The sequence below is a fragment of the Carettochelys insculpta genome, chromosome 4, assembly GCF_033958435.1.
Source record: "Carettochelys insculpta isolate YL-2023 chromosome 4, ASM3395843v1, whole genome shotgun sequence".
Lineage (NCBI taxonomy): Eukaryota > Metazoa > Chordata > Testudines > Carettochelyidae > Carettochelys > Carettochelys insculpta.
The window spans coordinates 109,780,794-109,806,516 of NC_134140.1; the positions used below are offsets into that span (position 1 = coordinate 109,780,794).

At 41.1% G+C, this 25,723-nt stretch overlaps 1 protein-coding gene and 1 long non-coding RNA gene across 2 annotated transcripts in view; one reads left to right on the forward strand and one right to left on the reverse strand.

Annotated features, from left to right (window-relative positions):
- The window catches only part of LOC142012735 (uncharacterized), a 43,596-nt gene extending 37,537 nt beyond the window's left edge, over positions 1–6,059 (forward strand). Inside the window, exon 3 of the long non-coding RNA XR_012645450.1 lies at positions 6,013–6,059. This is a non-coding gene — a long non-coding RNA (uncharacterized LOC142012735). The remainder of the gene's footprint in view (positions 1–6,012) is intronic.
- SGMS2 (sphingomyelin synthase 2) overlaps positions 1–25,723 on the reverse strand; it is a 58,360-nt gene that overhangs the window by 18,067 nt on the left and 14,570 nt on the right. The gene's annotated exons all lie outside the window — the stretch shown is intronic.

The following is a 25,723-nucleotide window of genomic DNA, read 5'->3' on the forward strand; positions in this document are numbered from 1 at the left end:
TAATTGTAGCAATATTGGTAGGCTGGCAATGAAGTTTCCCTACACCTTCCATGATCAGACTCTCTATTAGGTTGCTTTTAACTTTGCAAAACTAATTATTTGGGCAAAAATTGCTCAGCACCTGCCTCAAGCGGTTCTGTTCCCCACCCTCCCATGCTGTTTTTTTTAATTTTTGTTGTTTGTGTTCATTTTTGTGGGGTCAGGAGAAGAGGAATTTTCCACCAAAACAAGTTAAGCCATTTCCCAGAAGGTGTCAAGGGCCAAAATCCATTTTCCATGTTAAAAAATCTGTGAAACTTTGTCTTTGACATACTTTAACTCCCATATGCTTTCAAGGAGGGACTTTAAGTTTGGAAGGAGGTGGACCACGAATGACCAAGCAATAATGTTTTAAAAGTCTAACATGTACAGTAGAGAGACCTTTTAAATGTTAACAACTGAAATCTCCAGATAAATTGCTCCTCAAGCAGCATACTCCAGCCTCTCACAACTTCTACATGTGACCAAATCATGCATTGGGGGGGGGGAAAAACTGAGACATTTCTTGTAATTACAGCTTTCAGCTGCTCTGGGTCTGACTCTGGAACTGAGAACAGGAAGCCAGTCTCTTTTATGACTCTCCTGCTGGCACCCAGCCCACATGGATGAAGAAGCAGCAGACATCTGATTTGAATACAGAGGAGATAAATGCTAGATTTCCAGTGAGGAAATTGAGAGACTGGGAGTTGGTGAGGAGGGGAGATTGGTGAAACAAAGTCAGTGAGGAAAATAGGAGGTAGGGGAGGAAGTAGTAAAGAAGGCCTGGAGTAGCACATTGAACAACCCAGGAGAAAAGAAAAAAAGTCCATAAGTGAGCAACATCTCTTCTGTGCATTCAAGCAATCTGAAGGCGGGTGGCGGGGGGAGGACTGATTTCTGATCATGACTTTAAGGACTGTACCACAATGCATAAACACAAGGGAGCTAAATTAACACTGCACAGGCAACCTTAATTCTTGATGTTTCTAGTTTCTGAATGTTTGACTTTGCAATCAATGTGTTTAAAGGAGGGTTTAAAGAGGGAGTCTCAGTCAAGTGGGAGGGGCAGAGTTGACAAGGTCTGTTCAGTCACGGAGGATGGGGCCCATTATCAGTAGCTAATGTGGAGGTGTGAACATCAAGCACAGAGAAGCTGCTTTCGTAATTGGTCAACTACTCCCAGTCTCTGTTTAGTCCTTGGTTGGTGCCAAATTTGCAAATGTATTGCAGCTCTGCAGTTTCTTTGGAGTTTAAGTTTTTTTGTTGTAAGACTGCTACTTTAAAGCTGTTACTGAGTGTCCAGAGAGATATAAGTGATCTCCTACAGGTTTTTTTACGTTAACATAGAAAGACATCGGGGGGGAAAAAAACTGCCTAGTTTGGCTAATGTAAATTGCAGGGGGGCATTGCTGACACACGATGGCATGTTATATTAGTAGATATGCAGGTGAAAGTGCCCCGATAGTGTGGTTAGGTCCTGCAATGATACCACTAGTGTAGATACGTGAGCAGAGTTGGCACCGAGGTTTGTTGTGGGGATTGATTCCAGGTTTAGAGTTACTCTGGTGTGGACTATAGTTGCTGGTGACAGTCTGTAGGCGAGGACTGGCTTGCCTCCCAAGGTCTGTGAGAGTGAAGGATCATTGTCCGGGATGGGTTGAAGTTAAAAACTACAGGCCAGGTTATACCTCTCTCTCTATTCCCTATCCAGATGCAAGGAGGAGAGCAATATGCAATTCTTACACCAGAGTGTTACTGTATTTTAAAAATTATGCATTTAGTTAAAAACTGAGAATCCAGACACACCATCGATGTAAGTGGTATTGTTCCAGGAGCACACATTTCTTTTGACCAACTTGCTCCCCAGACCTTTCTTCCTTGAACCTCTTTAGTAAAGCTTCTAATCTTAAAAAGGGATAGGGTACTGGAGAATATAGCCCTGACATTTCTCCAAGTTCTTACATAAAGCAGACAAATTACGAAGTGTATGTTAGAGCGTGAGTGCTACACTCATAGCATTATCGCCCCTCAATGGGATCTCTGCAAGAGCCAGGCAACTCAGGGAAGTAGCAGCTTACGTACTATCCAGTGGTACACAGCGGTCCCTACAAAAGCAGATACAGTGCCCTCCTCCATCCCCCTCAAGCACCTAAATGAGCCTGCAGAGCAAGAACCGTGTGGAGGCATTGTAGGTAGGAATGTAATGCATTCCAAACATTACAGCAACAGGTGCTCTCCTACCATGTATTAAAGGAGCTAAGAGTATGTCTACACTTAATGGGAGCTGATCCATTCAGAAACACTCTTGTCAACTTCCTTCAGTGAGGACAAACCTTACAGTTGAGTGCAGATTTGTTATTTCTAGCTATGCAATTGCCAACCTGAAATCAACTAAGGTCTAGAGTAGTAGACAAGCCCTAAGGGATGAATCCCTTACTATTAGGCCGTACCTAAAAACGGTATGGTTGAACTGTTGATAGGACACAATACTATACTAACAGGAAAATGTGTTAGATGGTCTGTAGAAGCCTGTCTTGCTGTTCAATGATTGAAGAGTCTGGAGTTAACCAATTCACATTACTGATGTGGCAGAGACTGCACAGAGAATGTGAAATGCTCCTACAGAGAAGGCCTTGAGACCAGGGAAATTGTCCTATCTAGGAGAACTGAATAACCTAAGCCAAAATGGGAGAATTTGGAAGTCAGAGCTTAAAGGCTGAAGAGTAGAACTAAAAGCTGGTGACCCAAGACCCTGCTCCAGGAAGGAAGGCTGGGGCCAGTGTTCCCTGTAAAGCTATGTGCTTGTGCAGCCACTCAGAGATTCAAATGCTGCCCAATTAATTAGTAGAGCACCTGCATCTAGGTGTTTTGCTTCTACTAGAGCTGCACATTCACACAAACCTCAGTGCACATAAAAATGGATGGAAAAGATTAGAGGAAACATTGGGGACTCCCTACCAATGAGAAAGAGAGAGAGACGCTGAATTGGGAGTAGGGCCTTGACAGGCAATAGGAGTGAAGACTAACCACATTGGACTGCAGAAGGGAAAAGCTTTAATAACTTTTTGGTGGTGGTGTGGAGTTACTGCACAGCCAAGAGGAGAAACTATGGCAAGGACTGCAACATGACCTCTAGCCACGAGGTCTGCTGGGAGGACAACTGTTACATAGAGCTGGTTAAGAATTTCAGTGAAATGGTGCTCCCTCTTAAAAAAAAAAAAAAAATTAGAATTTGTCAAACAAACTTTTATCATGTCCATGAAGGAATTTCTGGTCATGGCTGCAGAACAAAGACCCACTCCAGCAGTGATCAAGTTTTACCTGGGATGTGGGAGATGCAGATCTGTGTCTGAATCAGACAGAATGGGGACTAGAACCTCAGACCCCACATCCCAATTTAGTACCCTAATCCCTGATTTATTGGCTATTCTCTTTTTTTTTTTTTTTTTGTGGGGGGGGGGGGAAGGGGGCTGCCTAAAAAAGTGTCAAAAGGGCTCAGGTTCATCCCAGTGCAGAATATGAAAATTTTCAAATCTTGAAACATTTCATGGACTGGGAAAAGCATTTCCTATCTGGCTCTACCTAATACATTTATAGATCTGTGAACCTATAAAACTATAAAAATTAAGTATTTCTCCACATTCCAATCCTCAAAAGTAGAATAGAGTTAACTGGGTGTTGGGAAAGGTGCTTATTTACAGAACAGATGGTGAACAAAGAGCAGGAAGGTAAGCTTCCTCCTTGTTGTCCCACTAGGGTGATCAAATATCCCAAAATTCGGGGCTTTGTCTTAAATATGCAGCTATATGCCTCTATCCTCCACCCACCACCCCAAGAAAAAAAAATTCAGCCCATGTGTACAAATCAGGATATCTGGTCATCCTGTGTCCCACTAACTCATTTGTGCTCTGCAGAAACCATTCAAGACTTTTGCTTCTCTACTGAAGCTAACTGGTTTTGATATACTTTTATTCTAGCTATTTATATGCCCACACCCACTGCGGCTGTCTCTGAGCATCTCATAATCTTTAACGTGTTCATCCTGTTAATAGTCCTGTGAGGAAGGGAAGTGCTATTATTCCCATTCCATAGATAGGGAATGGAAGTACAAACTCTGATCTGTACAAGCTCACGCAGGCCATTTCTACACAGGCCACTTCCCACAATTTTTTGGGAAGAAGGGGCCTCCGGAAGGACGACTTCCTTCTGGAAGCCCCACCAGGGGCTGCGCTTCTACATGGCGTTTTGGAATCTGGAAGAACGGTCTTCCAGACTCCAAATCACGTGATGTTATGCTAATGAAGCGCAGGGAATTTGCATCTGCGCCTCTTTAGCATCTTTTGCTCCGTGTATTAGCATGCCACTTCTGAAGGAAGGCAGCTTTAAACCTGAATAAGAGTCAGGGATGAGCACTCTAATCACTACACTGTCCTTTTCCTTATAGGACGTCACTACACAGCAATCATAATGATATGGATACTTTTCCAATGACAATTAGATTAAAGAGATGAATGGCTGAGGCCAATGGGAGTTGAAGACAAGTTTGACCTGAGATGTTATCAAACCAGTAACTTAGGGAGTAAAGGTTTTCCACAATCATCATCAAGCTTCTGAATCGTCCTAATCCTAGGTTCATATACATGACATCTGGGTTAAGAAAAAAAATTCATAGCAACATGAGAAAGAAGGTTACCATTATGCCTCAAAGTAGACGGATCAGAATTATGTGCTGGTTTCACACAGTGAAAGATATGCACAATTATGACTCCAACTCTGATACTCACTGTATGTTCTAAATCACTAAATACATTTGTTCTGGCTTGTGTTAGCTTTCATTTCTTTGGTCAGCAAGTGGAACTGTAAACATACCAGAGATGCCATACAGGATATGCTCCCGTCATCAGGAAACGCTGACGTAGATCAAGGATACTTTCCCTTTTGCATGGCAAACTGAGCTGCCTATGGATTGTAGAAGTATTACATAACAGAGTAAATTAACTCCACCCCTATATCTATGCTGTTGAAACACTGCTTTAAAGCAGACATCCCAGAACTTGCAGTTAGTATATTTTTATGTAAGCACAGTGAAGGAGCACAGTATGCAATACCCTGTTGAATGGTGTTCCTGTATGTGCATAGATTACAACTACAGGGTTCAGTACAACACACATAATTTTGTTGTACCTTTAAAATAAACCCTACAGGCTAAATTTCTAAATCATAAGAAAGCAAAATTCCACTGAATTGTGCTAATTCCCCCACAGTCAAATCCTTGACTACAATGGGCTGAATTTGCCACTTTCACTGGGCATTTCTATGCTTAGCTAAAGAATAGCCATGATTTTCTTCTTGGAGGTGGAGGATGGGGAGAGTAATTGTTCATGATCTCAATTTAGTTTTAGTTTTCTAAAGTGCAGGTGAACCTCTAGGTCTGGCACTCTCTTGTCCACATCATCTGTAATCCGGCATTATTTTAGTTAGCTGGATGACCACACATCATGGGTCTGCCCAAGTTTCCCAGGGTACCATAAAGTTTGTTTACAGCCACCACTCCTGGCTCTCAGTGTTCTGTGCTGTTATTTAGCTCTAATTTACCTCTAAATTTCTTCTGAGCCCACTAAGCAGTGCACGTTGGTAATGTGCTAGACAATATTGACCTTGTGTGGTCTGGCGAATTCTCTCATCTGGGCACCAGTCCAGTCCCCAGGGTGCCGGACAAGAGAGAGATTCAACCTTTAATAAATATTCAAAAGCCACTTTTAAAATCCAAAATTACAATAGTAACAGTAAAACAAGCCAACCAACCCACCCACCCAAACCAAAAAACCTTCCCCACATCTAAGTATAACTATCTGGCTACAGTTTTGTCACCAGACTTTAAGAGCAACTCCAAATTATTTTAATGGATTATACTAATGCAACATTCATAAAATTAAACCTTTCATTTTTCTGTTTCCAATAATTTAAACCTTATATTTACTATGTATCTCACAGATCACCTTCTGCAAACTGACATACTTAGCAAGAAGATTCAGACTGCCTCTAGTTCCTGCACAGCTGAAAGAACATAACCTCCTGAACTCAACATACTGGAGAAAAAATGAAACAGGATAAAAGTGTATTCCTACTTCACCATCATATTTACATAATATGTACGCATATAAATGAAATAATTTACACAGCTGAATTTCTTAAAATAAAGCAAAAAACTCATCTGTTTTAATACATGCTCTTCCTCGGAAAAAGTGTGTTCAGAGCTACCCAAAACTCAATTTTAAGCTACCTACCTCTTCATGTACACATTCAAAGTGTGTGGGTAGCAATGACTGGTACCAGAAAAAGTATAAATGTAATATTGTATACAAATCACAGCAGAAAAATCACCACAAGTAAACATGTCTAATGCAATTAGGATTTAATCAATTGTAAAATATCATGGAACCAAAGGATTTCTCATTTTTACCATTGCTTCCTTTTGAAACTGGAAAGAAAGGAGTTAACTCCTAAATACTTGAAGTTGCCTTTTACTTTTTCTTTAAAAGATATCTGTACTTCGCTAAAAACTGTCAGTGCAGTGTAATCCTGAAGTTATGTCTATACAAGGACAGGGTTTTTAAAAAGCCAATTAAGGGCTCAAACCCGCCCCCCCCCCACCACACACACACACACACACACACACACACACTCTCTGCCAGGCACCACTTATTACAAAATACCCCATTTTCAACCACATAGGAAGAACGGGCTTTCAAAGTCTGGGGGAGGTCCTTTTGAAATGCTCCCCCCCCCACAGGTGGCCTGACTTACAAAAGCAGCGCTTTCGAATTGCGTGTGGTTGCCATTCAGCTAATGAGGTGCTACATATTCATGTCAGGACCTCATTAGCACCTTCTGAGCTTCCAAAAAAGGAAAGAACTATTAAGATACTGAAAATGGGAATAAAAGGCACATTGCTTTTGAAAATTCATTTGGAACAGAATTAGACCAAAAGGTGAGCACTTTGAAAATTCCACACAGACAGGTAAACTTACTCAAGGTGATAAAGCAGCTCAAGAGCATAGCCATAATTAGAACCTAGGGTACCAATTCCCATGATCCACAGAATTACACAGTCTCTCCCAATCATTTATAGATAAAAGGTATCCAAAAACAGAACTTTATTGCTACAATCCTCTTTTATTCCCCTTGTTGGTTAGAAAACCCCCACACATGTTCAGCTCCAAAAAGGTGTACATATTCCCAATCACATCACCAAGAATGACAGAGCCCTTTTTTAAATGTATACAAAATGCAGAAGCAGCACTCTGTTATGTATAGAAATATCAGCATAAAAAGAAAGGAGCAGCATTAAAAACGAAGGAAAAAAGGAAATAAAGAAAGGATATAATTGTCCGTAAATGGGATTGTTCTATTAAGCTGATAAAAAAGGAGAGCAGTTTAAAAAGAAAAAAGGCCACACAGACATTATATAAGTAGCTAGTAGCTGACAGAATGGGTCAACATGACACATTAAAAAGGGCACTGCCAGATTGTTTAGGCACAAATTTTATGTTAGTGTATCATGTCAATGAAGGTTCCATTTGCATCTAACAACCTCTGAAACACAGATTACATAAAACATTACACAAAGCCAATTGCTCCTACCAGGATAACATATCACAAATCGTAAGAGCCATGACTGCACAAAAAGACTGATTCATGCATGGAAAAAAAAAAAAAAGGCCGTTCTTTCCCCCCACCCCCCAAAAATCTACAACTCTCCAATTTGTAACACTGACAAAAGAGTCAGTTTCCAAAATTTGACAACTGACTTTGACAGCTAGTTCTGCTCACAATGCAAAAGGAAATTGAAAAATTAGAAGTGACTGTTCTGAAAATGGTGAAACCGCAAATTGTTTGTTATCAAGCAAAAGATTTTGGCCTTAATCTTACGTTGTGTGGGGGCATAGGAATCTGCCAACAAAGAACAGATTGCAGGATCAAGGCCTTACTTTGTAAACAGTCTTCATCTTAATCTTGTACACGGACTCATTTTCTACAAGTAAATAGCAGTATTTTTGGCCTCCCTTTTTACTCTCCAGTCCACTTCAGTGAAGCCACTCAAATAGCTAGAAATTTTCTTATCGATATTTTAGAGAGCATCTGAATTATAAGAGTACTAGATATTTATCCTTATTTCCTGAATTAAGGATTTCCATACTTTTTATTCCATAGGTTCTATTAATTGGAATGTTTCTGGTACACTGTGTACTTTTGAAGGGGGTATATTTAATTTTGGCACCTATTTATTTTAGGCATACAACCAGAAGACAGTCAGCAGCAGCACATACATATTCTACATTTTTTCATATTTTGCTTATTTATTTGTTTACAAGCTGTTACATTCACTCCCATACTGAAACAAATAACAGTACCTGGAAATTACTCCAGAAGCATCAAATGGGTGAGCAAAATACAGTCAGAAACTAAAATTATTTTGCCATCACAGAAAGGGACCTCAGGAAGTCATCCAGTGCAGTCCTCTGCACTGAGGCAGGACCAAATAAACCTAATCATCCCTAAGAGGGGTTTTGTCCAATCTGTGCTTAAAAACTCAAATGATGGGGATTCTGCAGCCTCTTTGGGAGCCCATTCAAGAGCTTAACTATCTTTTATAGCAGTGGGACACAACCTGCCTCCCACTGGGGGACAACCTGTAGCCCATATATCCCTTTTTCTGCCTCCCCCAGCGTCTTACACACCGAAGCCCTCCCTCTCCATCCCAGCATTTTCAGAGCTTCATAAATCCTCTGATTCATGCTGACCCCACTCCTGCCCAGAGCTTACACACCACAAATCAGCAAGAAAAATACTACCATGTTTAATAAGGATTCCTTAGGTCATTTTAGCCCCATGAAAACTAGCGTCTTGAGCCCATAATGCTTATTCTAAGATAAATGTGCTTTTATTTACCTGAACTGTCTCTTCTTTTTATATGAAGCAGATCCACAGATCTTCCTAGCACTTCTTTACTCCCAGGCTTGCAAATAGACTAACTCTGGGTCCAGTCAGTCAATAACACAAGCCAAATCTTCCCTTTTAAAGAGCTTTCCATAGAAGGGGAAGAAGGTTCAGTGGTTAGCATATGGCTGACTGTCATTCAAGTCCCAGCTGCACCATAGACTAGCATCAGAAATATAATAAGAAATTGTGCTATTGCAGAGTGACAAGTCTCCCTAACTGAGTCCCATATTGATCTTAGGTGGATCAGATTTGTGGACCTGCCAATTTGAAAAAAATAAATTTTAGGTTAAAATTTATTTAAATTGTCATCATAAGTCCACAGAGTTTCACTTCTGATATTTATGAGATGGGTACAGCTGGGAAGGAAAAAACCCAGAACAGTTTGTGATCAAAAACATGCATTTTTTCTTTTAAAAAATCCTCAGGCATGTAATATCCTTCACCCAAAGCAACATTTGCTCAGGACTTGCAGTATTTTGTGAAAATTGTATATGAAGGGTCAAGTATCGGAGGGGTAGCCGTGTTAGTCTGGATCTGTAACAGCAACGAAAGGTCCTGTGGCACCTTATAGACTAACACAAAAGTTTTGAGCATGAGCTTTCATGAGCACAGACTCACTTCATCAGATGCTGGTCTTGGAAATCTGCAGGGCCAGGTATAAATAAGCCAGAGCAAGGCTGGGGATAACAAAGGTTAGCTCAGTCAGGAAGGGTGAGGCTTACTACCAGCAGTTGATCTGGAGGTATGAACACCAAGGGAGGGGAACCTGCTTTTGTATTTAGCCAGCCATTCACAGTCTTTGTTTAAGCCTGAGCTGAGGGTGTCAAATTTGCAGATTAATTGTAGCTGAGCAATTTCTCTTTGGAGTCTGGTCCTGAATTTTTTTTTTTTTTTTTTTTTTTTGCACTGTAGGATAGCTACTTTTAAGTCTGCTGCTGTGTGGGCTGGGAGATTGAAGTGCTCTCCTATGGGTTCTTGTATATCGCCATTTCTGATATCTGATTTGTGTGCGTTTATTCTTTTATGTAGAGACTGTCCAGTTTGTCCAATGTATATAGCAGAGGGGCATTGCTGGCACATGATGGCATAAATTATATTGGTAGATGTGCAGCTGAATGAACCCACGATGGGGTGGCTGATCTGATTAGGTCCTGTAATGGTGTTGCTGGTGTAGCTATGTGGGCAGAGCTGGCAACGAGGTTTGTTGCATGGATGGGTTCCTGAGTTAGGGTGACTGTGGTGCGGTGTATAGTTTCTGGGTTAGGATTTGCTTCAGGTTGGCAGGTTGTCTGTGGGCAAGGACTGGTCTGCCTCCCAAGGCCTGTGAAAGTGGGGGATCATTGTCCAGGATGGGTTGTAAATCCCTGATGATGCGCTGTAGAAGTTTTAGCTGAGGACAGTAGGTGATGGCTAGTGGTGTTCTGTTGGTTTCTCTCTTGGGCTTGTCCTGTAGTACGAGGCTTCGTGGCACACATCTGGCTCTGTTGATCTGTTTTTTCACATCCTCAGATGGGTATTGCAGCTTCAAGAATGCTTGGTAGAGATCCTGTAGGTGTTTGTCTCTGTTGGAGGGGTCGGAGCAAATGCAGTTATACCTTAGTGCTTGGCTATATATGAAGGATCATGTCACTTTACATTTACACAGGTATATCATATACCATGTCATGTAACATTTCCTCTTGAATCAGTCTTGTCCTATTTCACTGACTCTCTCCTCCTTTCATATTTCCTTGAGGAACAAATACATTCAAAAGAATTGCTTAATTTTGTAGCATTTTATTATTCTGGGCACCCACGGTTACTCAAGATGATCCAGTCGTTCCATGAAAACATGAGAGGAACCATCCAATATGACGGCGCATTATCGGATGCTTTCAGAATCAGGTGCGGCGTCAAACAAGGATGCGTGCTTGCTCCGACATTGTTTGGGATCTTCTTCACACTCCTGCTGAAGCATGCCTTTGGATCTTCAACAGAGGGCATCTTGCTGCACACAAGATCTGATGGGAAACTGTTTAACCTTGCAAGGCTGAAAGCTAAATCTAAGGTGCGATAAGTCCTCAGAGACATGCTGTTTGCAGACAATGCTGCTGTAGTCTCTCACACAGAAGACCAGCTTCAAAAACTGCTGGATCGGTTCTCCAAAGCGTGCAAGGACTTTGGGCTTACCATCAGCCTAAAGAAGGCGAACGTACTCAGTCAGGATGTTGTTGAATCCCCATCAATCAGCATTGACAACTATACGTTAGAGGTCGTCCACGAGTTCGTTTACCTCGGGTCCACCATCACTGACACCCTGTCGTTGGACACTGAGCTAAATAGGAGGATCGGAAAAGCGGCCACAACTCTGTCCAGACTCAGCAAGAGAGTGTGGAATAACAACAAGCTGTACACTCACACCAAAAATGCAAGTCTACAGAGCCTGCATCCTCAGCACCCTCCTTTATGGCAGCGAGACTTGGACCCTGTATGCCCGCCAGGAAAAGAGGCTAAACGTCTTCCACTTGTGCTGCCTCAGGCGCATCCTTGGAATATCATGGAAGGACAGAGTTACCAACACAGCCATCCTCGAGCAAGCTGGAATCCCAACCATGCACACCCTCCTCAGGCAGCGTCGACTCCGCTGGCTTGGCCACGTCCACAGGATGAACGATGGAAGGATTCCAAAAGACATCCTGTATGGTGAGCTAGCCTCTGGCAAAAGACCTCCCGGACGCCCCCAGTTGCGTTACAAAGATGTCTGCAAGAGAGATCTCAGAGAGGTAGACGTTGAGCTGGACAACTGGGAAGAACTCACAGACGACCGCAGCAGATGGAGGCAGGGGTTACACAAGGGCCTTCAGAAGGGCGAGTTGAAGATCAGACAGCTAGCAGAGGAGAAACAAGCGCACAGAAAGCACAATAAGGACTTACCAGACACCCACTGCATCTGCAAGAGATGCAGCAAGGACTGTCACTCTCGTGTGGGTCTTTTAGTCACAATAGACGCTGTAAATGAAGTCCTCAATTGAAACTGTAAAGGGCACGATCCATAGTCTATGCAGACTGAAGGATGCCTACTACTACATCAGGTAGACAGAAGAAATCTCAGAAATCTTTGTGGAGGATCCATTAATGTAGACCATCTAATAATTCTGAACTATCCAATAGCTTTTTGTCACTTCCAGAGCAACATTATGCTTGCATGAGAAGTTACTGAACAGTTAGGAATGTAGTGCATCCAGGGAACATGTCAGAAATAAAGAAATCCAGAGAGCTCCAAGTTTGCCCCAGGTCTTGTGTTTTGATTTTTCACAGCAGGGATACCGATGAGGTCACCACCCCTTGTCAGAGCAACTCTTACAAAACAAGCTGGAGATGCTTAAAGCATTTTGGCTTCACTGGGGATTCCCATTCAGGCTTAGTTACATCATTTCTGAAGCACAGATTACACACTGTAGCATAGAGCCTGGGGGAAAATATTTTGCATGCTTTCTCTGCCCTTCCTTTCATCCTATATCTAACTAAGTTTCTCCTCCTCAATGAGTCAATTAAAAGTCAACACAGCTACCACCCTGCATGGTTTCAAAATATTCATAGGGTAGTAACCCATTTTGTCTGGACGGACTGTGTAAAGAATCCCATTTATCTTAAAGGACTGCATTTTTCTTTTGGGGTGATTTTACTTATTGCTGTGTTCTTGGGATGAAGATCAAAGAGGAAGAGAAACAAGAATGGCTCCTCCAGTTTCTGCTAGGATTCCCTTTGTTTGGTAAGGCCTCGTGCATAACCCGACCTTTTATAAGCCCTCTTGTCCAGAGTTAGAAGACACAGATTGCTGTGTTATCTAATATTGGACCTAAAATTCTGTTTTTTTCAAATCCAGGAGTTAACTGCCTCCTTCCCCTTTAGCAACATTTTAGCTATGGCTACACTTGCAGAAAAAAAAAAAAAAAAAAAGTTCTTTTGAAAATGAGATTTCCCCCCCAATTTTGAAAGAATCTCTTCCAAAAAGATTATGCAAATAAAGCATTAAATATGTAAATTGCCTCATTTGCATTTGATTTCCCTCATTTGCATTCCTCTTTTAAAAGAGGAATGCAAGTGTGGACATAGCTTTTAAGAATGTATTCCCCCATCCTGTTTGGTTTTTTGTTTTTTTTTTTTTGTTTTTTTTTAAAAAAAAAAAAAAAAAAAAAAAAAACACACACACAAAAAAAACAAACTAAACCAAAAAGCACTGCCATATCACCTCAGATTACCAGACATATAACAAAATTTGAGTTGTGAGTTATGTCCTCTAGTGTTGCATTGAAAAAGATTGTACATATCCTTTCAAAATAGCCAGACAACTAAAATTAACTCTGGGAGAAGGATCCCAAGAACAGCTCTTTCAGGCTTCATGTACACTACAAAATAAATAAGAATTTAAGGCAGTGAACTCCATATTACTATGTGACTGTCTTCACTGTAAATACCATTAGTTTGATGTAGGGTACACTAAATATTGAGATTACAAAAATCGCCGTTACCTAATGGGTGTAGAGTCAAGCTCGAACTCAGAAGTTTGATGAGAGGCCAGTGTGGAAGCACCACCTCTTAATCAAATTTATTAGCCTCCAGAGGTGCCTTGTACATCATCCACAATGCCCCTCACTGCTCTGGCCGCTGCTCACCAGTAACAGGAAGCCTGTGGATTTCCAAGCAGGAGCAGCAAGCCTTTGGCTGTGGGTTCATGTTAATATGAGAGCCCGAGAAATGTCTCTCTTTGCTATTAGCACTGTGATTATATCTACCCATTCAACAATAGCCCCTCCAGAGAATGTGTGTTTCTGTCTCTACACTTAATTTTTTCTGTGCTGCTGGGTGCAAGCTGCTGCCCCACCACATCATGTGGCAACAAGGCTGTGGTGGTGGTGGTGGTGGGGAGATCATGCTTGGATAAGACACCAAGAAACAAACTTCTCAGCAGTTTACATTTGTGTACGAACCCCCTTCCCTCCCTGAGAGGCTCCATGCAGTCTGGGTCTTTCCTACCATCTGCCATACCATGTGGCTAGCCCCCAACCCAATAAATGGATGTGCCTGCCGTTCAGTGCTGACCATGCTTCCAGGCAGTGCCATGTCATAGATGGAGCCCCTAAACGCACACAAAGGGTGGGAAAGGTATTAGGGAACTTGCAGCTGCCAGGGGGAAGTCTCCCCTGGTGGCTGGCTGTACTCTGGGCTCCCGAGCTGTCCAGGCCCCTGTATTATTTTCAGGGATCATATACAATGATGGGAGGTGGGACACTCAGTGGATAGCTAGCTGAGGAAACAGTCATTGCACAGAAACCTTAGAGTGTTCTGGAAAGCCAAAGACTTTCCCCATTAGCAACTCTCTTCTGAAAAGCTTTCCTATCTTCCCTCTTTTTCATACTTTTCAGGGCCCCTGTATTAGTTTCTATACAGTAAAATCTTTTTTCTAGGACTTTTCTATCCTCTTTCTTCTAACTTTGAGGGTCCCTGTATTATTTCCCAGGATCGGCATTTTTCAGGGATCAGGAGGGAAATGAGGAAAATACAATGTGGGAAGATGATGTCAAAGACCAGCAAGCATACCAGAATACTATGGGGATGAGGAACTGTGGGATAGGTTCCCACAATGCACTACTGCAACACAGTCGATGTTACCCAATTTAAGCATGGCAGCAATGAGTCGACTTCATGAGGAGCACGGGGGCAGTGAAGCTGGTCAAATTCAAACTTAAATTCCAGAATTACAATATCAATATTAACAGATTCCAATTTATCTTGTAGTGTAGATGCAGCCTTAATCTCCTTTCCACCCTTCACAAAGTCTTGCATGTCCTTTAGGTGTTACTCTGAAGAGCAAAACACCCTGATCCTTCAAGTCCTCTCTGCACACCAAACTTGCAATGACATCCAGGGCAGCCATGCAGGACTGAATTTAGATGACAGGATTTCATTAACCAAAAACACACACACACAACCAACCACACACTTTTTCAACTAATGACTCGCAGAAAGGCAAAGAATGTGCTGGTGAAACCTAGTCCAAGTGATTAACAAAATGCAAGAGACTAATGGAATGTGATAGGAGCCTGTGGCAGGGTGCTGGGAAACAGCAACTGACCCTGTATTCCGTCATTATTTAACCATGTAGGCCCTGGAGAGGATCTGATTAAGAAGAGTTTCTGATTACTAGTTCAGATTGGAGCCCAAGAACTAATGAGCTAATTAACCATTAGCTAGGAGACTGAATAAAGAGCACATAAAGGAAGTGCCAGCAGAGAACCAGAAAAGGAGAAAGGCTAGCAGGGTTTGACAAAAGGACATTAAGGTTTTGTCCTCACCCTTTAGAGAAGGGATAGTAAAACCAAAGGACATGATAAATGCTGTAACTGCTAGTATGTATAAGGAGGAGGAGTGTTACACTAAATAAACTACATGGTAGCATCCCCTCAAGATGGGGTCTTTGAGGGCTCTGTACAAGGCAAAGAGAAAGGGAACCCACTGTTCCTCACCACAGAAACATATACAGTACTAGCCTTAGCTGCACTATTACGATCCCACTAAAGTCAATGGTTTTGCTTAAAGTGTGATTGAGTGTGGACTTTAGCTCCTGGCATCTTCTTTTGTTTAAAGTATGCCTTACACATCAAGGCTTGCAATCATTCCCAGGAAATTATAGTTTTACAACCAGTAAAAGGAGTGTTTAATTAGTTCTTCTGTACCAATACAGGACATTTATGATCAACCAGTAGGTAAAGAGAGAGATAAAAAAGTGTATTTGAAGACTACATTTCCTCCTCACACTGCCCATTAAGATAATCTGAACTTCCTGGTAATCCTCTCTTTCTAAAGCATAAAAATTCAGACACTCCATATACCCAAATACCAAGAAAATCCAATGTGGGTCACCCTTAGAAAGCTCTCCCTCAATATTTCATCCCCGTCAATGTTGGAATACAACAACAACAACAGGGACATTTAGGGGAAAACATAGGCATATAGTTTCTACCTCTTTAAATGCTTTAGATGAATTGAGTGTTTTAGATGTACAGGGTGACAAAACAACCACCATTTTACTTACAAAATAGGGATTGTTCCTCCTGTATTAGGATGATTTATCAGCATTAAATATATTTATCCTTAAAAAGACACAAGACCCCAATTTGCAGTGAGTGTACAATACACTATTTAAATAATAAATCCCCATACTGAATAGCGTTGTCCTATATAAATACTAGTCCATAGCTAAACCAGAGACACCTCCCCCAAATCAAAAGTCTCTCAAAATATATCCATCCTTCATGATGCTGCATGTATTCAGCTATGGTTATAGGAAGACATTGGACCATATGAACAAATCTAGTGGACTTATCCAAAAGCTCCATGTTCTAGGTCTTCACATGAGGAAATAAAAGAAAAATTATCAGCTTCAGCCTGCCCTTGATTCCCAAAAATCTTTTACTTTTAATCTACTTACATAATCATTTGAGGATATTATAGAAGACATCTATTTGTACCCAATTATGTCTACAAGATTTGAAAAATAAATACATAAGTAAAAATTAAGCCCTTTTCTAGATCCACAAGGGTCCCAGAGAAACTGAAAAGTTTTAGGATGAACTAAAATTCAAAATGATCTGGACAAAGCGGAGAAATGCTCCGAGATAAATCGGACAACATTTGATGAGGAATGCAAAAATATGCCACTTATTAAGTTTCACACACAAAATGGTAAGCAACTGCCTAGAAAGGAGTACTGCAGAAAGGAATTTATGGGTTGTTGTGGATCACAAGCTAAATATGAGTCAAAAGCATGACAATGTTGGGGAAAAAAAAGTAACCTTTATCCTGGGATGCATTGACAGGAGTGTTGTAGTGTGTCCTGTTTTGGGCACCATATTTCAGGAAAGGTGCGGAGAAATTGGGGAAAAATTCAGAGGAAACAAAAAAAAAAAAAAAAAATGATTAAAAAAAATCTAGAAAGTGTGAAAGAAGTGAGCATATTTAGTTTAGAAAAGAGAATACTGAGAGGGGGCATGGTAATAGCTCTCAAGTGCCTAAAAGGTTGTTGGAGGAAGGAGAAAAATTATTTACTTTAACCACTAATGATAGGACAAGAAGTCATGGGCTTAAATTGTAGCATGGAGATTTAGGTTGGACATTAGGAAAGACTTGCTAACTATCAGGGAGGTTAAGCTCTGGAGTAATTTCCTAGGGAGGTTGTGGATTATCCACCATTGAAGAGTAGATAAACAACTGTCAGGGATGGTAGATAGTGCTAGGTCCTTCCATTAGTGCAGGGACTGGACTTGATGAGCTCGACATCCCTTCCAGTCCTAGTACTCAATAATATACTAGATGGTCCACACAGCATTTTCTTCTCCCTCACCTCCACATTACAAATTTATTTCAAAAGAAAAACAGTTATCAAAACATACTGATGTGATGCTGATGCTTTGGCCACTAAGATATTTGACTTGTCAGGACATTTAATGACTTCAAAGCATAGCTTTCAGGACAGAGAAGATCACCTTCAAAAGAAAGGATAAACCTAACCTTCAAAACAAACTTTTCTGACAGTCATGCAGCTTATTAACTGCATATGTAAAGAGAAGTTGTTAATAAAATTTATGGGAGAAAATTTGTTTCTTTGACACTTCACTGAGACAGTTAAAATGTATCTGTCCACCACTTGTGTTTCATGTACTTCAAGATAATTTGAAGCAAGGCATGCTTCATCGCCAGAGTTTCATTTAAAGCAACAGTTACTTTAGGTAGACTGATAATGGTAAGGCCTCAAGAATTCCAATTGTCTTGTTTGACTTCAACTCTTCCTTCTCCAAAAGTTTATTTCATGGCATTATCATCAAGATTGCACAGTCTGCTGCCTAGCATCTGTAGAACAAACAAGAATCTTGAGATTTGGAAGCAGTTTTGATTAGCTGAGAAACACCCTGCCCCAAAACACACATTTATGCAGGTATAGCAATATTACTTTTTCAATCATCTCAGATGTGCAAAGGAGATATATTAATAGAAATGTAACACTGGGCTGTTTCAACTATTTCACGAGATTTAGAGTAGGACAGACTATTTTTTGAAAATAAAAACAGTGGCGATTAATAGGAACCATAAAACTGCACTTTGTACTCCCCAATACTCACCATAGGTCAAACTCAAATAGTGACAATGCCCACTTTACATACATTTTGCAGACAGACACACTCACACCTTGTAAGAGCCAGATGAAAAGAATGACCATCAATCCGTTAGTTAATATTCAGAAACACTAAATATACATCAGTGACAACTGACAATCCGTTATAAAGTATGAACTATTATCACATTCTTACAAAAACCTGCTGGAAGGATAGCTTGCTTCTTAGAACAATACACATACTTTTCCAGTAGAGTGAGGAAGTGGTAGAACATCTGTTGAAAATGGACTTCTAATTGGCGTTCATACCATATTTAAGAATGTGACCTACATCATAATTGCCTACAGAAAAAGAACAGACCAGACTAGACCAGCTTACTGCAATGCCCAACAATGCTTTGAAGGGCTGCACAAGAGTAATAACTAACTTTGATTGTATTACAGTCAAAGGGATCTACTTCAGAACAATGGTTTTGCTACAGAAAGACCAAAGACAACTGGTTTTCCCCCAATATGAAGTCGGAGAAGATGGGATAGGACTGCCCCATCTGACTGCTTCTGATGCTGATCAGTTGGTCACATGAGGAAAGTTTTGCTCTAAAGTCAAAATCACTATTTGTAGTGAAAACAACAAGAAATCCTGTGGCACCTAGACTAAGATTCTGGAGCATAGGCTTTTGTGGGCAAAGACTTCTTGTTGTTCTGCAGATACAAACTAACACGGCTACCCCTCTGATTTTTGTAGTGAACTAGCCAATCCCAGTTCCTACTCATATGCAAACTTGACCTCATCAGAATGGGTCTGAATTCCGTCTGTGCAGTTTCACACTGCAGCCTCTTTCTGGAGGAGTTATTTTGTTTTGAACAAGTATGGTAAGAGGCTTTCATTGTTTTTCCTCATATCTGTAGCTTCCTTAGGCTTTAAAATTATAAACATTACTGTGGTTAAAACCTGCCTTATGTTCCTTATCTTACCTGCTACATAGTTCCCAAGGGTCAAACTATAAACAGAATAGCTCTGGTGAGATGAAACTTTGGACATATAAAATGACTGGTGAGATTCAGGAGGTATTGGCTTCAGTCTTGGGCCTTGGACTTTGCATGCCAATTGCCCAACAGAGAGCAGTGGAAAGGCAATCTAGGAGTGTGCCTCAGAGGTTCAGAGCTAGAAGTTGTGGCTGGACTCTACCCTGACCAGCTGGCTTGAAAGCAAGTGGGAAACAAATGTTGACTAATTACAGACTGAGGACCGTGTACTAGGTAGATTCAACCAGATTACAACAAAATTGTCTTTGTTATTCAGCATTTGTATACCCCCACCTAAACTGCATCCCTGCTACAACATGACCAGCTCACCTACCTCCATTCCCCTGTCTCTTTCCAAGAGAAGAAAATAGTCTCTTAGCATCTGACATGATGCCCAACTCTAATACATGCATACAAACCACTGCAGGATTTTCCCCCAAACCTAGTGGTAAAGTCATTTTCCATTTTCCCCCCTCATTCCCCTCTTCAGGGACCAACATCAGCACATGATCCACTCAAGTATTAACAGCAACACTTTGGACTTGGTGTCTTTGGCCTCTGCCTCCTCAGTCTTCCCACTCTTCACTAAGGTCTTCATCCAGAGGTCTCTCCATCTTGCAGTGTTGCACTCCTCCATGCTTTTGAATCATATGTCCGTACAGAAGATCCACCAGTCTCAAGCAACCCTTTTGTTTCTGGGGTCAGCTTCCCATGACTGCTCTCCTAGGGGCCATTGTCCATGCCTTCTGCTCATTAGGGGACCTCAGATTAAGTCAGCTCTCCACCAAAAACTCTATTCCAAGCTCTTCACTGCCCGCTCACAGTTATTGCTTCCCCCCCCACCCCCAAAACTCAGCTCTTCTACGTGTTTCAGCTTGCCTCTCTCACCTGCCTTGCTCAGGCAGCCTCATCTGCTTCTTCCTGACCTCTCTCAGGCTCTGACTCATTAAGCATTTTCCCTTCTAGGGCTCAGGCACCTTCTTTTAAATCAGAGTTGCACAAGCATGGCCTAACTGGTCCCTGTTTAAAAGGTACAAATTACCTGCAGCAACTGACTAAGAATTATATACTGTAACTGGCCAAACTTTAATTTTGTTCTATTAATAGCCTGCACTGCCGGAAGACTGAAATGGAAAGGTTCAATTGCAGCTATAGCAACATTGGAAGAAGCCCAAAAAAGGCAGAATCATATTTTTGCATCATTTTGGGTACCAATCCTTCAGACTTATGCTTCACAGCCATTAGATCACATCACATCACTGTGGTATGTTGCCCTCTAAAACAGGTCTGATGGGATTTTAATTTCCCTAAATAAGGCACTTAGGACTAAGCTGTAAACACTGAGATAAACAGAAAGGCATTCCTTGCAAAAATAAAATGCCCCTTTTGAAGAAGCTGAATTGTAAAGCCAGTGATGTTGTCACTCTTATTAAATCCTATTCGTATAGGAATTAAAACGTAATCAACATGTTTCAAAGACTACAAATTTGGAGGAAAAAAAGCAAGCAAGCAGCGTCTGCAAGATAAAAGTGTATAATAAACTACAAGCAGTTTCTAAATGCGTAGTAGCAAAATGTTCTTACCATTCTTGGCAAGTAGTCCTCTCCTGACTATTACTGCAAGAAATCTTCTCTGGGCTGTATAACCAATCAATTATTTTATTTTCAGCCACATGTTATTTTAAGAAAGCTTTGGTGACAAGAAGTGAGTGCATAAGAACATATGCAATTTACTCAGGATTTTCATGTAAGGTTCATTCTTAGTACTAATTATTTCCAAAATTTGAAACATTTAACCAACATACATTTCTTAAAATACTTGCACAAATCCTATGATTTATATATCAAATTCTTTATTGCAGAAGCTTGGAACAGCTGCACAGAATTTCTGAATTTACAAATTTCTTTTTAATTATACTACCACATGCAAGGAGAGTCAGGCATTCCTGTTGCAATGATAAACATGCCCTTGTAGGACATTTAAGCAAATATTACTATTATGGGCATCTTTCATTAGCTTCCATGGTAAATATGTGCTATTCCATCAGTCTCCCAATACTTTTATTTTCCAATCAAAATAACTATGAGGGCATGTGTATGTTTACAGAACAATTCTAAATATTTTTTTTTTTTTTAAATATTTGCTGGTTGGGATGTGCTGAAAGAAATGGAGACAGATCAACACATGCACCATTTAGAAATAGCTAGAACACTTACCCTCAGAGATCAGGAAGAAAATAGATGGTTATTGGTGCTGTATCTGATTTTAATTCAATAAACAGTTTCTCAAAATATTTTTTCATCCCATAAATAATACTTTCCTGCAATAAATTTGATCTTCTAGGATGCAGCTGGAATCAGAATGAGGTGTACTACGTTCACACCACTCCCACTGAAGACGGTGGAAACGAATGGTGCTCACTACATTGCTGGACAGAGCCTTTAAAAGTTTTCAGATTTGCAACACTGCCACTCATATCTAGTCTAGAACACCTGTCTGGAAAATTAAACTGTCAGACTCAACTTGAGCCAAGATCATAACAAAACATTAAGCGTGAGCAAGTTTGTTTGCAAGATTCTCAAATATTTTCATAGATTTATTGCATACACTATTTTCCTTCAGTGAATATGCTCATGGGTACGGCACTTGAAGACTTTCCAAACACCAATACTGATGTTTGTACCATACCTATGTAAACACGTCTAGGAGAATAAACTGGATGCCTGTTAACACAGAACTGTTTAGGAATTTCTGTGCAGCTCTTGCACCCAATCCCATCTAAAGCTTAGTAGGAGCTTCAGGACTGGACTGTGACCGTACAATTTCCCTGGAACACCAAAATGGTTTTCCTCAGAAGAGAAGATTGCTTTTGAGTGTTCTCAAAAAAAATTCCTTATTATGGGTATATTCTTAAAGGCACATTTTATAGTGAAATATGACTTCACAAAAACGCCACTGGAATTCTACATTTGCCCCTCAAGGATTCCCAGAGCTACAAAACTGACAAAATTTGAAGTTAGAAGATTTTTCACTCCAGCCCCCATCTAGCCTTATCATCTCAATCTCTGATTCAGTCTAGCTGGGTTTTTTCCCCTCCTTATACATCATGACTAGTAATAGTTCTACAGCACTGAGAAGTATCATGCAACTGGGGCGAGCGACCCTCTTATCTGGCAGCCACATCATGCTTGCCTATGTCGCAGCTGCAATCTTCCTTCTTACACTGGGTTGTGGATAAATGCTGCAGTTGTTCCTTCTCCCTACCATTGGGCTCTGAGGTCCCTGTTTTCCGGCTGCCAGGAGTTCTTTCTTACTATGGGACACGATACTGCTCTCCCCCACAGGCACCGTTCTTGGCAACTGACAGTGGAGTTTGAACTTCTGTAGACTCCACTGAGGAAGAGGCAATGGGGCTGAATGTAACAAATCGCCTGTGACCTGAAAAACTCTTCTAGTTGCGGAAGGAATAGCTCTGTGGTCTGTGCCTACTTTCCTTGTCTATAAAATGGGGGACAGATCTCTACCTCCCTGCTCCTGCTTCTACAACTCTCTGAATACAAACAGTACTATAAAAATGGTATTAGTGGTCCCTCAACCTTTCAGGCAATGAAAGAAAAAGTTAGCTTCAGCATTCTTTGACCAAAATCATGAGGTGGGGATAGCTCAGTGGCTTGAGCACCGGCTTGCTAAACCCAGGGTTGTGAGTTCAGCCCTCAAGGGGGCCATTTAGGGATCTGGGGAAAGGATAGTGCTTAGTCCTGCCAAGAGGCAGGGGACTAGACTTTGACCTCCAGATGTCCCTTCCAGCTCTGTGAGATGTGTATCTACACACACAGTGTACCTTTTCACATACAGAGCACTGTCTAAGAGGTCACCACAGTAAATTCAGATGAGAATTTTAAAGACAATAATCATGCCCTCAAAACTACTAACAACACTTCTGCTATCTAGCTACAAATTCTCTGGGTCATATAAAAGCTATTCAAAGCATTTAATTCCATGTACTAAAGAATCCATCCTTTACTGGGCTCAAAACAATTTCAGTATGGCTAGATTAAACAACAAAATAAATTCAGTAAGATAAGTTTAACCGCAGAGGCAAAATCGAAAGTCAGAAGTACTCAACCTCTTAATTCAGACAATTTACAGACAAGGCTACTGCTAGCTATTCAGTAACACTACAGAGAAATATTACAGTTCCTTTGTTATCTTGTAACTCATTGACATTTACATCTTATTCAGAGCTAATATTCCACAAGCCTGACAGACCTATGCTGCTGTGGTAGTTTCACTCTGCCGGAAGAGATCACAAAAAAGTCCAGTAATGTTGACTTGAGATGGCTTGTGTTTTGAGGTACTGTAAAGTTTGTACATAAAATACACATTTTACTAAACTTCTTCCATGGCTGGTATGAAGAATAGCTTCATAAGAACTTCCCTACCTTCCCAACTTATTAAAAAAAAGAGCATGTGGTGGCTGAAGTTTCTACACAGGCAAGGTTTCTCTCTTAAGGGCCATGTCTACACTAGCCCCAAAACTTCGAAATGGCCATGCAAATGGCCATTTCAAAGTTTACTAATGAAGCACTGAAATACATATTCAGCGCTTCGTTAGCATGCGGGCGGCTGTGGCACTTCGAAATTGACGTGCCTCGTGGCGCGTCCCGACGGGGCTCGTTTTCGAAAGACCCCACCTGCTTCGAAGTCCCCTTATTCCCACGAGCAGATGGGAATAAGGGGACTTCGAAGTAGGTGGGGTCCTTTCGAAAAGGAGCCCTGTCGGGACGAGCCGCACACGGCGAGGCGCGTCAATTTCGAAGTGCCGTGGCTGCCTGCATGCTAACGAGGCGCTGAATATGTATTTCAGTGCTTCATTAGTAAACTTTGAAATGGCCATTTACATGGCCATTTCGAAGTTTGGGGCTAGTGTAGACACAGCCTAAAATGACCAATCCTGTAGGTACCACTTTTTATGGCATCTGCTGTTTCATCAACATAGGCTACATGTAGCCATGTTATCGGACTGATTGTCTATTGCTGCTAGAGTGGTCAGTGGAGTACCAGAGAGTACCCTGTGAAAAACAAAATATCAGTTTTCAAATGTATTGACAACCCAAGCATCAATGTGTGTCCACATGCCCATTCCTCTTCCCCAAAAAAACCACACCTTATGGAAAAAAACAGTGATCAAGGAAACAAGAAATTCCATTTAAAAGGAATTGAACTTTCTACTTTAAAGCTGTCACGTACAACACATACCTCCCCCCCGACCCCCAAATACAAAATCTTCCTTCGAGTTGCAGAAGGGTAAACGTTGAAAGACTCAGAATAGAAAGGAAAAAGAGTTGAGTCCCTACATCTAACCGGTAAAGACTGCACTGAGTAATCTATGATTCAAAGTGCCTCTATTATAGCATGTGTCAATAAAGAAGTCACATAGTTCCTGATAAGAGTTCACTCTGCATGAGACATTCTGAAACTATGCAGTGTGGCTGTAGCTGTGTTGACCCCAGGATACTAAGGACACAGGGCGAGGGGTAAGGTAACAGCCATCATTTAGCACGCCTTTCCCAGACCACTAGAAGGAGCTCTGTGTGGGGCTTGAAAGCTTGTCTCTCTCACCAACAGAAATTGGTCCAATAAAAGATATTACCTTGCCAACTGTAGCTCATCCTGAAATGTTTTCAGGATAATCACTAGTGCCATGGAACACAATGGCAATGGAGTTAGCAGTCTGACACATTATTCACAACACTGTTTCTGAAAGAAATACAGTGCTTGTTTGAAAATAAGCAGTTCATATTTACAGAACAGTACTCAAGATGTTCACCAGGTGCAAAGATGACAATACAGAATATAATAATGACTACTCACCTAAAAGTTCAGAAATAATGTGGGGGCGGGGGGAAAAAGCCAACCATAACACGTCAGACCAAAAGGTCCATCTAGCCCAGTATATGGTCTTCTGACAGTGGACAATGCTAGGTGCCCCAGAGGGAACGAACAGACTAGGTAACCATCAAGTGATCCATTCCCTGTCACTCATTCCCAGCTTCTGGCAGATAGTGTCCCTAGCCTCTACGCCTGCACATCATGGTTAAGAGCCAAATTTTACACTTCTCCTTCACGAATTTGTTGAGTTCTTTTCTGAAACCTACGTAGTCTTAACCGTCACAGTATTTTGGCAGAGAGTTCCACAGGTTGACTCTGCATTGTGTCAAGGGCTACTTCCTTTATTTGTTTTAAAGTTTTGTGTTATAAAAGAATTAACAGAATACTTAGCCTCTTTGACCCCAAAAGAGTCCAATGTGCATTGACAATAGGGAACATCTTTTCCATTGCTTGACTTGCTTTGCTGATTACTGGAGCACACTTTACCAGTGAGGCTGAATGTGGCAGCTCCAACAATTCTCAGAAACAACAGCCTACTTAGATCATGCAAATAATTCACACTGGACTTTTACCAGAACATCAGACACATATAACATCTGTACTCTTGTGGTGGTGGGGAGTGTTTTGAATAAT